At 39.7% G+C, this 12,115-nt stretch overlaps 1 protein-coding gene across 1 annotated transcript in view; it reads right to left on the bottom strand.

Moving 5' to 3' along the window:
- Positions 1-12,115, bottom strand: part of CELF2 (CUGBP Elav-like family member 2) — a 510,120-nt gene that overhangs the window by 381,838 nt on the left and 116,167 nt on the right. The window contains exon 2 of the mRNA XM_045087392.1: positions 11,925-11,960. The gene's annotated coding sequence lies outside the window, so the exon portion shown is untranslated. The remainder of the gene's footprint in view (positions 1-11,924; positions 11,961-12,115) is intronic.

A 12,115-nucleotide genomic window follows, 5' to 3' on the forward strand; every position in this document is an offset into this window, starting at 1 on the left:
TTAAAATGGGATTATTGTTCCACTGAGTAACTTTTTATTTTTTTTTTAAGGAAAAACATTTATTTGTGGCGAGTTTATTTTTGTATTGAGTGAGAGAAAACATTTCTTCACCCTTAATTCTTCTAAAGGTCTTACTGCTTCTTTCTGCTCTCTGGAAGTCAAGTACGCTGCACACATGCATCAGAGAAGGGAGAGAATCCAGCCAGAGGTGGAGAGGAAGAGAGAAGAGTGAAGTGAAGTATGGCAGCACTGTCTGCGGTCACTGGGCTGAGAAGTCATGGTGCCCACGCTGACGTCATCGTGCACTCCAGACCTCGGTTCTTTTACGGGGTCTCACTTCCCAATTCTAAAGTAATGCAGTCACCCCAGTGGATGCCTGAATCCTTGGCTAGTCTCAACCCCATATACCCTGTGTTTTTTTTCCCATACAAACACACCTATGATGAAGTTCAATTCACACATCGGGCACAGAAAGAGATGAACAATAGTAACTAACAACAAAATAGAATAACCGTAACAAGACATGGTAATACAAGTTACGTGGATGTGGTCTCTCCACATATTGTATTGCACTGTACTCCCCCTAACTCTGTGCAATGCCGTGAGATGATAAGACACCCGTCTGATGATCTGAAGACAGGTGAATGACGTAGGCATTTTGACAGCGTGAAGTTATGATCCCCCTTCTTGGCCAAAAGGAAGCTTATCTGCTTCTGGGTGTGGTTGACCTAAATCCATGGAAAGTGACACCACAGAGAAGGGGACTACTGCCCTGTCCTTTACTGTAGCTAGAACAGGAACATCGTTTTTCAGTCGACACAAGCATCCCCGTATGATGTATGAATGGGTGTACACACTGACAAGCAAAATTTAAAATCTACATGACTCAACAGCCCTTGGGCTGTACACTACCAGGTAGCCTCTTTGGGACCGATTTCCCCTTCACTGCTATACCAAAAGTTGTCCGGAGGCATCTCCAAACGAATCTCTGCTCTTTTACAGGAAACGGTAATGTATAATATTTAGGCGACGCCACGGCGAGCTTACAAAATTAGCAGCAAAAACATTGCGCTACTTTTGGGTTTCAAATCACCGTGATATTCAAGAGAAACTCTTGCATCATGGACGTTGAACTTGGATCAGACTTTCTCAACTGAACCCTGTCAGCTGCCAGAGCGTCAGGCAAGAACCCAGAAAAGATAAAACTCCAGTCAGGATGTAATTAGCCAAGCAGTACCAGGCCAAGGCCAAACGAGAACAGGAGGCATGCACCGTTCTGTCGCCAACAGAACCCCCTGAACAGTGTCACGTACCCGATTTTTGCGGTGAATGTTAGGAACAAGATGGCACATAAGGTGGGTGTTTAAAAAGAAAGCGTAGTTGAATATGTAAGGCACCCCAGAAAACTTTTCGCTTTATTCCCCTGAGAACTTGCCAGAATGAACTAGAAACCATTCAGTATTACACTCTCTGCCTCGACATTACTTGTCCTCGAGGACTCCCTGTCAAACTTGAATCTTGCCTCACTTGGCAAGGGGCACCCCACTGTGAAAGACAATGGCAAATCCCCTTTGTGTATACGCAGTGACAATGAAACTTTCTTGCAAACAGCTCCCGAGGCCACCAGAAACGTTCCTCTGGATATCTGGCCTGATCTCAAACTCAACAGAAAACAACCCTCTTTGTAACCCCGCATTTCCGAGCAAACACTAACTCCAGACCTCCCTGGGTTTTGTGGGTGATACCAGGACATTCCCAACCTGGAAACCTGATCATTGTTTGGACTGCTCTCTCCTTCACTGCCTGGGTTTAAGCAAGTCACATTGATGTGTTTTCCCCAATATTTTCTGTAATCAACTGTTGCTTTTTTCTTTCTGTGGAGACCAGTCTAGTTCATACATTTATTATCCTGATTAGAGCGATTTAGAAAATGCCCATTTACTCATTAACTCATTTGGCGCCTATCTGAGCCCCTACTATGTGCTGTGGGCACTGTCTTAGGGGTTCAAGGATAAAAAGATGAGCAACATGGACGTGGTCTTCGTCCTTGGGGAGCTCACAGGCTGTTGGAGCTCCTCCCATTGAAATAACATTTTGCAGGACACCATCAGGTCACCTTACGAACACATTCTGAAACATATACTCATCGTGCACAAATGCCGACTGAAAACAAAGCAAACCAAAAGCAAAATTCTTCCCATCATTTTAAAGCTTGCAAGCTGGCTTCCACCTGCTTCTCTAATCCCCTATTTTACTATTTTCTCAACAAACCGTCAGGCTGAAAGCAGCCGGCCCAATCTCCGTTTCGGGACACTTCCTATTTCTTATTCTTTGCTTTGTTACTGCTGTTTCTTTTCCCAGAAGATCTACACCCTCCATCATGATATTTTTCGACTGTCATACAAAAAAATGGCATGTCTCCCTTCTGAACTTAAATATTTGGTCAATTTACATAACACTTATGGTATTCAATAAAAATGTTCCTGACTTCTCACGGGACAGACTCCACTCGGAACTAAGGATCTGGGGAAGAGTATTCTTTCTCCTACTAGGATTCACATTTCCACCTTTCAAGTCTTCTGGTTCTTAAAGGCAGGGATCATAGTACCTTGCAACCTCCATAGGGCCTTACGTATTTCCTTGTTCATAGGGGTGAATCAATGATGCAGCTAGCAATAATGATATTGTTAGTACCAACAGGGGCATTTTAAAATTTCACTATTTTTTATGTCAATAATCATCTTCATTATTCATTAAATATTTTTTTTTAATGGCGAACTATCCACAGAAACCTAATTTCATGTAAAGCCTAATTTGGGGATGAAGTCCCTTTACTGTGGAGGGGGAACTTGGTGCGCTCTAATGAATTATGAGCCATCGGATGTCAGTCTTGTAGATGCTAGTTCCATCGGTCTGAATCTGGGTGAGGAAGGGTCTCGAATATTGTATTCTGGTGGTAAAGTAGAAGTTCCAGTATTCATGCTTCCCATGGGGTTCCCCAAGGGATTCTCTTTAGAATTCCTTCTGTAGCTCAGCATTACTCTTTAAAGTTACATCTCTCTTCCCCTAAAAAAAGCATGAAAAGGAGAGAGTTAAGGATGAATGGTCTGGCTAAATGGTGAATTTATTTTCTCTGTTGGCTTGTGTCACTGCTCCAGTTTGGTTTTATATAGTGTTATGTGAGTTTAATGTTGCTTATTTGAAAAATGGAAACAACAGAGGATGCTTGAGTGGTTTGGACCCAAAAGGAAATCTGTACTTTTGCCAGAAAAAAGGAAAAGGGAAATCCATAACAGGAACATTTACAAAATCTAACTGGAAAAGAAAGGTTCATGAGGTTTAAAAAAAAGTATGTATATATAAAGGTGAATTTTATTGATTTATAGACCACTGGTAGCTTGGAAAGTCCAAACCTCAGTGGAGGCTCGTATTTCCGAAGATGCAAAAACCAAGCCAGCTCTGAACAGGGAGAGCAACTCTCCCACCTGGTGTTTTGTCAAAGCTCAGCAGACAGCCAAATCCAGAACCCTTCAGGGAAGCGAGAACAACTTTTTCTCCCCGCGAGTACACTTCCTATGACAAAGTGGTATTAAGTAAATCTGAGAAAATTGTATTTAACACATCCTTGTATCTTGGTGATGTCCCTTTAAATGCAAAAGAAAATGAATGATGGAAGATTAGGAAACAGAATTATTTATCCAAGAGGCTGCAATAGCTCTGTGAATGCTGGGGCCAGGAGTTCTTCTTATTCTGCTGTGGCTTACCTTCCTGCCTGCTGTGTGTGTGTGCGTGTGTGCGTGTGTGTGTGTGTGTGTGCAAGTGTGTGTGCGTGCATGTGTGCGCGCGTGCGTATGTGTGTGTGTGTGCGTGCGTGTGTAGCTCCCCTTCAGTCTCAGGAAGTGGAACTCTGACATAGCAAATAAGAATTCTAATTACAAAATTACATCTTCCATGGAAACGTTTGCTACCCCTTTGCTCTGGAAGCTCTAAAGATAGGGATGCTTCCACAAACAGAATGAATGAAGCCCCAGTTCTCAATGGGGACAAATTCAGGAAACGGCAGGTTTTATCTTAAAAAAATTCAACTGATACACAAAAGCTCTCGTGCATGCCGATAATGGAATTATCAAATTGGGATAAATGTGCTTTTAAGAATTTTTATTTTGATCATTTATTTCAGGTTAACACTTGTGGATAATATAGCTTTGAGTTACAGAGCAGATAAGGAAAATGTAAAAAAAAAAAAAATTAGGGCAGGCCTTTATTAAAATTTTAAAGTATGCCTTTGCCATACTCTTATAAAGAGCCAAATAGGGTATCAAAATCTCTGGAGATCACCAGTATAATTTCTTTATCATGTTCCATTTAAAATTTAATTATGCAGTCTACAACAAGAAGAATCTGAGCTGTTTAAATAGGTCATGCAGTGACTAACTTAACAGTATTCTAAAGTTTTCCTTGTAAAGATCATTCTTTTGATAGTCTGTTACACATCAGAACTCTATATTATAAAACAAGTGCAATTTAATTCAGTCACTACGGGCTCATATACATCTGTAAAGAATGAAATGTTTTGATTTAGGTAATTTAGAGAAGTGATGAAACGCATGTTTCTGGAAGAGATGCCCAGGTTGGATGGCCAGTGTCTTCATATATACTGTCTTTGGGTAATCATTATTTCCATGCAGGATAGAAAGGTCAAGGGAATCCTTTATTTAATGTTTGGGGCATTTTGCTTTATTATGTTTCCTTTATTTCCATAATCATTTGTAGCAAGACAAAAACTTCCGCCACTGCATAATTAACCTATGACTTAGAGGTGCGTATGGCCTCTGGCTTGCTTCTCCATTCTCCACCTCAAATTTCACCCCGCATGCAACTCTAATTTCTTTATAATAAAATAACAAATTTAACACTGCGTTGACCACCTTATAAGTATCACTTCATTTCATTCTCAGGACTATTGGTCTTATCCCCATTTTACAGAGAGAGACCATGAGGCACACAGAGGGGAAGACATTCATCCAAGATCACAGAACTAGTAAATGGCCAAACATGACTTGAGCAGGGGCAGGAGTTCGGCTCCAGAGCAAATGTGAAAAACCACTTCACTACGCTGCTTCTTACAATACAAAAGGAACCTTGTCTTAGATATGGACAGTGCTCAAATGTTGATGAAAATAATTAGCATAAATCCATTTTGAACAGACGACGGTAATAGCTACCATGTATTGATTATTTTCTGTGTGCCAGACACTGAGCTAAACTGATTATATGCTTTATCTTCTCACACTGACACTTTGAGATAGGTATCATAATTTTTCCAAATTTACAAATGAAAAACTGAGACAGATATTAACGAACCTGCTCAAGGACACACAATTAAGAAACAGCAGACACAAGACTCAAGCATGTCTAAAGCCCAACCTTCTAAGCTCTATGCTAACACAAACTCAACAGCAATGGCTCCAAACAGCATAGTAACAGTGAAATTTAGGTTAGTAACTTCTCAGCCATTAAAATGAATGTTTCTGGGTGCCAAGTGTTTAAAGCAGTGAGCAACACGTGTAGGGTAAGAGAAGGCAGAAATCATACATCTGGTCTACCGCTGGTTCTCGGGAGAAGCCTTCTTCAGTGCTTCCTTTCTCCCTTCCTACGACCCCCCAAATCCCCGAATCTATGTGTGTTAAAGCCCCAACCCCTAATGTGATGTAATTAGGAGGCGGGGCCTTAGGGAGGGAATTATATTTAGATGAGGTCGTGAAGGTGGGGCCTAAATGTGCGATTAGAACCCTTAGAAGAGACACCAGTGAGCTTTCTCTTTCCCCCCCTCTCAGTCATAAGAGGATACGACAATAAGGCAGCCATCTGCAAACCTTGGGTCAGGTCCTCACCCAGACACTGAGTACTGAATTGGCCAGCCCCTTGGTCTTGGACCTCCCAGCTTCCAGAACCTTGAAAAGAAATGTTGTTTAAGCCATCAGTCCGTGCTATGGTATTTTATTATAGCAGCCAGAGCTGACTAAGATTCTAACTCAAACTTTCATGCATTCATTCAAACCTTTATTCACTCAAATGGTCAAAGACTGATGAAAATATTTTGTTCAGGCAGTGCTAGGCACTGAGGATAAATAATGAATAATAATGGGATCTCTTAGTGGAGAAGGTGTCTAAGTCTTCCATTAAACTGCAGTGTCGGATGGCACAAATGCTAGGATAGGAGTTAGTACCCAGGGCTTTGGAAATTAACAGAAAGCACATACAACCTTTCATGACAAAGAAGCCATCATAGAAGAAATGGCATCTAAGATGTGTGGCTTCTTTTTGATTGTTCGCTAGGTAGTGAATCTGACAGGGAGGGTTCTGAGGATTGTAAGGTCTTGGAGTATAATGGCGTCTTCTGTGGGGAATTTTAATTCCTTTTTTCCCGCCAAATCCATTCTATTAATTTGCCCAAGCTGCTCTTTAAAAACATTTGAGAACGTTCTCTGGATGAACAGTATCAAAGAGAATAACAGTTCCTCAGACTGGTGTCTAAACCCCTCACTTCAACCAGTCATCCCCTAAATTCCTCTTCCCACCTCCGCACACTATCCAACAGTAAGGCACCACTTCCTGTTCCCTGCATGCCATCCCTGGGCCTCTGTGATGACTTTCCCTCTGTGTGGAGCGCACGGCCCTCTCTACCACCACACGCTCCATCCTGACCCATCTTCTCAAGTCATGCTCAGGTTGATTCAGGATGCCGTAGGATGCCTCCTTGTTTCCTCCAATCAGAAGTGCCTCATCTTATTGCTGAAAGCCCTTAGCGCCTTTTGTTTGTTTATCTAAGTTGTCTTATCTATCTTATGGCATTAAACATTTTCCACCCAGCACTCTGATGAGCTGTACCTGCTACACCAGACTAAACTACTTCAGGGGAAGAGACAGTGTTGTTTGTTTTCTACCAAAGAGCCTACAACTATCCTTGGCAGATAGTACTTGATGTGTCTTTGCTGAATTAATGAATCAATGATAGATTTTTTGAATGTTCAACTGCACCAGGTTTGGGTCCCAGGAGAGTTGGGGGAATTATTCTTTCTTAGGGATTATTAAAAGACATGAAATGTTCATCAGTTTCAGATTACTTAGTAAGAGGTTGGCTTGGAAATACCCAAATCTTTTTCCACCCTACTTTCTTTACTCCCCAGCCCCTGGAAAACAATTTTCTACTCTGTGTCTATGAGTTTCATTTATTCATTCATGTGTTTTGTTTTTTTAGAGTCCGCAAATAAGGGATACGATGCAGTATTTGCCTTTCTCTGGTCTATTTCACTTAACATAATGTCCTCCGTATCCATTCATGTTACAAATGGCAGAACTCCTTCTTTCTCAGGGATGAATAATATTCTAGTGTATGTATGTATCTATGTAAGTGTTCATGTAGACACATCTTCTTTATCCACTCGTCTGTTGACAGACATTTAGGTTATTTCCATATCTTGCCTATTTTGAATAAAGCTATACTGAACATTGGAGTGTAGATATCTTTTCAAGATCCTTTTTTCATTTATATTCGGAAATGAGACTGCTGGATCACATGGTAGTTCGATCTTTACTTTTTAGGGAGAACTCCATACTGTTTTCCACAGCGGCTACATCAATTTATACTCCCACCTACAGTTCACTAGGCTTCTCTTTCCTCCACATGCTCCCCAACATCTGTTATCCCTGGTCTTTTGGATGATAGCCATTCCAACAGGTGTGAGGAGATATCTCATTGTGGTCCTGATTTACATTTCCCTGATGATTAGTAATGCTGAGCTCCTTTTCATGTACCTGTTGATCACCTGTAAGTCTACTTTGGAAAAACATTTACTCAGGTGCCCTGACCAGATTCTAATTGGATTGTTTGTATTTTTGCTATTGATTTGTGTGAGTTCTTTATATATGTTGGATATTAAGCCCTTATCAGATGTATGATTTGCAATATTTGCTCCTGTTCCGTAGGCTGCCTCTTCATTTTGTTGATGTTTCCTTCGTTGTGCAGAAGCTCTGTAATTTGATATATGGTCCCACTTGTTAATTTTTGGTTTTGTTGCCCTTCTTTTGGTGTTACCAACATTTTTATCTTCTAATTTCTAAAGAAGATCGCATTTCATTTTGAAGACAACAAGAAATAGGAGATTCTTTTACTTACCAAAGCCTTCCATGGGGCAAAGACATTGAACTTAAAACCCAGTGCCATGACTGAGAAATATGGCCAATCAGAAAGTTTAGTCTTGTTCTTTTACTACATGGAATCTGTTCAGTTCAAATTCCAAATAACAAAGATCAACTGAAGACTAAAATTCCATAGGTGAAACTGTAATATAATGACTTTTATCTCTGATAGTCACATAAACAAGCATTCTGTCTTCTTGGTAGAGGATCTCAACTAATAATCCTATGGCATATGCTGGCGCTCTAGAAATCGGAGGTTCATATTTGATATTTATATTCCATAATCACTGCAGAGAAGGCATAGACAAAAGATGAAGTTGTTGGATTAAAATATAAGAAAAAAGTCCAAGTTTTTCTTTCATGACTTTCATCTTTGGCCCCTGACTCCAACAGCTAAAATCTCATAAAACATGGCCTCAGAGTTACATACTTAATTATTTCAAGCTTTGTTTATTAATTATCCTCAATGAGCATCCTGACCTCTCGTTGTTGTGCTATAAGAACTATTGTAGCCCTTCAGCTACTTCTACTAAGATCTATTCCATTGCTTTATTTTCCATAATATTTAGTTTATATAAGGAAAGTGTACTATGTCAGCAAAGAATTAAAATGCTTTCCCTTTGTCAAAAATAGCCACTAATAGTACATGATTGTGCTAAAACCTCCATTAATATAAACCTTGCATATACCTTTACTCTGCTATCCAAAATCAAGGGCTAACTCTGTTTAAGCATCATTTATATTAAAACCCCCGCTGGCCATCACTAATTTAGTGCCTCCTTTCTATTCGAATAGTTGGGTGTTTTACCATAATTTAATTAAAACACCTACCTAAACACTCTTCACCATTAAAAAGGATCTTGAAAGACAAGCTTGTCATGGGAAACAAAACAAAACAAAAAACAACCAACTGTTCAGAATGCTAAATTGTTCTTTGCTACAGCAAAATAAAGGCGGGGAGTCACCTGTGAGACTGAAAATGATCATTTTCACAGTTCAGGAACGTGCAGCCTACATTCCATTTCCAGGACACTTCCAGACAAAGAGGACAGCATGAATAGTACGTGTAGCCAGTTTAAATATTTGTTTTAATCCCCATGAGATCATTGGTTTTAATATGTATAATATAATTACAATGCTTAGCGTGCATTGCTCATATAATCTAACTTTTTTCTGGTGACATATTATTCCCGGGCTTTAATTTCAGCAATGGCAAGAACTCAAAAACACATTTAGGTTATCATTAGTAACGAAAAACAACCCTGGTACCTGTTCGAGCACCTTATGCACATATCACATTTCAACTTCAAAGCATTTTTAACTACCAAGACACAACCCACTGCTACGCTATTTGTACATTTTCACAGAATATCATCAACCAGCGGCCAGCCACTTGAAATTAATGCCATGTAAAGCAATTAAAGTTGAAATTCTCCACCCTGGTGCAATATTAGTAAATGGCCTCGCAGAAAATCTCAAGACAGTCAAAGCAGATGAAAACCAAACCATAAAACTGTTTCCAAACGCCACTGTCTTCCTTGCCCCATATCACTAGTTAGCAATTGCCTGAATTCTCCACTTTTCCTAGATGTCAAAGCATAAGCACATTTTTAGGACGCAAAGGATAAAAAACACAAAGTGTCATGTTCTAGTCATCATTAGCCGACCCACAAACAAAATAACCACAGGTGCCTTGTTCTAAATAGCACCAAGGTTTTCCAGAGCTCATCTGCACTTGGCCAGTGACAGACTGGAGAAATGTGCAACAGGGCAGGAAGCTGGAGAACAGACTGAATTCTACAAGACTCTACAAACAAATGAGTGCTAGTGAAAGAAGTAGTTTGCCGCCAGCAGAAGGATTTGTCACCAACCGTATTAACGTTATTTCGTGTTAATGCGAGGAAGAGAAATAATTGTCAATGGATAGGTCCCACACTGCCCTGGAGAAAGTAAAACGATACCCGAGACCACATTAGAAGAAGCATAATTGAGGGAGAACTGACATATCATTTCTCACACCCTAATTGTCGTGCGTCACAATGACTGCGACAATGACTGCGAACTCCAGTTACGATGGGATTGTTGTTGTGTTTGTTTTCAACACGATGCAACATTAGAATAGCAACAACCCATGGGAAAAAAAAAATAGGTAGGCTCATTACCAAAATACCTCCCCTCAAACTGCAGAAGGGATCGGATCCTCCCTCGAGTAATAAACCAGCTACAGTGAAAGTTCCTTTGCAGTGAACACGGGCACTGTCTTTTGGTATTCACAATAGAACATGCTACTTAATAGAATTCAGGGTGCACACCGGGTCTCTCAGACATCTGAGTAATTTTTATCTGCGTGATGATAGCTCCATGTGGGTTTCATCTGACAATATGAGGGTGGTCTGCTTCTCAGCGGGTCTAGAAAAGTTGAAAGTCATTCTGCATTCCATTATTTGGGGATTAACTTCCTCACCGCAAACGTGGGCAGACCCACAAGTCTCTCTCTCTCTCTCTCTGAAAATGACAAATGCTTAGGTCTTCACTGTGAACTTTCTCCTAGCGAAAGCACAATGAAAACAAACCCAGTGGGGACACACACACCAGAACACACGTCTGCTTCGAACCCTGTGAACCAGCACGCGCTTGAAAAGTTTCTTTGGGATGGTATCCAAAGAATTAAGACATAGAATAATTTAAATATTTGGATCACAGTAAACAGGATTTTTTTTTTTGGCAATATTAATCAAGAGCCTATAAGCAAAGATTTTCTCTACATAAAAAAAAAGCAACCAAATGTGCTTATCTCCTGGAACAGATGGTGACGATATGTACTTTCTCCCTATTCCTAGTGCTGTTCATTATCACATTCTGCTGGCTCTTCTTCTTGTTCTCAAGACTCTCATCATTTTCATTTCTAGCAGTTCCCAGGCAATACCCTTTGCCCTATTCACTCATTCATAAGTGGTTACGGAGCACCTTTTAAGACGAAGGAAAGATGCGAGGTGCTGTCTATGATGCCCCCTAAAATACCTCTTAAAATACTGTCACTCCCTTTTTTCTTTTTTTTTTCTTTCTTATAATAAACAGTGGTAATCATTTTTGATAGCTAGTTGCCTATAATATACATCCTGTTAATCATATCTTATTTCATACAGTGACATGAAATATAAAAAAATATATAAAGCACACGGATCAATGTATATATTGATTTCTTTTCCTGGTGAGATAATAGTACTAAGTATTTGTTTTAATGACAATAAGAAATACAAAAGTATTTATACTATCACCAAAACTATGATGTAAGGTCTTTCATGGAAGCTCCGAATTCTTTCCTAACTCTGTAAGTCATTGGACGCAATCACAATAGTAGATATGTGGGAGAAAAATAAAATTCATTTTGCTAATTCCCACGAATATAATAAAGGAAGCAACATGTTTATGGTTCCTGCAGAGAATATAGCATATATATATATCTCCAAATGCATGATATAACTTTTAAAAAATGAGAATGATTTCTCTAAGCCATACATGGACATTTCTCTCATATCTTCTTGGTTACATCTCTTATGTGTGACTCATACACAATTTTTGGCATTTGCATCATGAAATATGAGGTTTTAAAATCTAATGTGATGAAGAGAAAATTACAAAGGCCTCTCCAAGAAGATACGGTATTTCTTTTGAGGTATATCAGAAATCATGCACAGAATAAGCAAAGCCAACCTGCTTACCTTGGTAGTCTTCCCACTAACTCGGTAGTTGTCTCTCTAGAGGAGAAAAAGAAAATATGTATGATTAGCTTATTGTGGTAAATCATAAAAATTTGTTTTATAAAACCATAACACAACATGTCAAGGCATTTTTGTGAGGGAGACAGAATTCAGGATGCACACCAGAAATTTACAATCGACTAACCATATTT

Source organism: Mustela putorius, unplaced genomic scaffold (genome assembly GCF_011764305.1).
Source record: "Mustela putorius furo isolate JIRA1106 unplaced genomic scaffold, ASM1176430v1.1 tig00001130_pilon_pilon_pilon, whole genome shotgun sequence".
Lineage (NCBI taxonomy): Eukaryota > Metazoa > Chordata > Mammalia > Carnivora > Mustelidae > Mustela > Mustela putorius.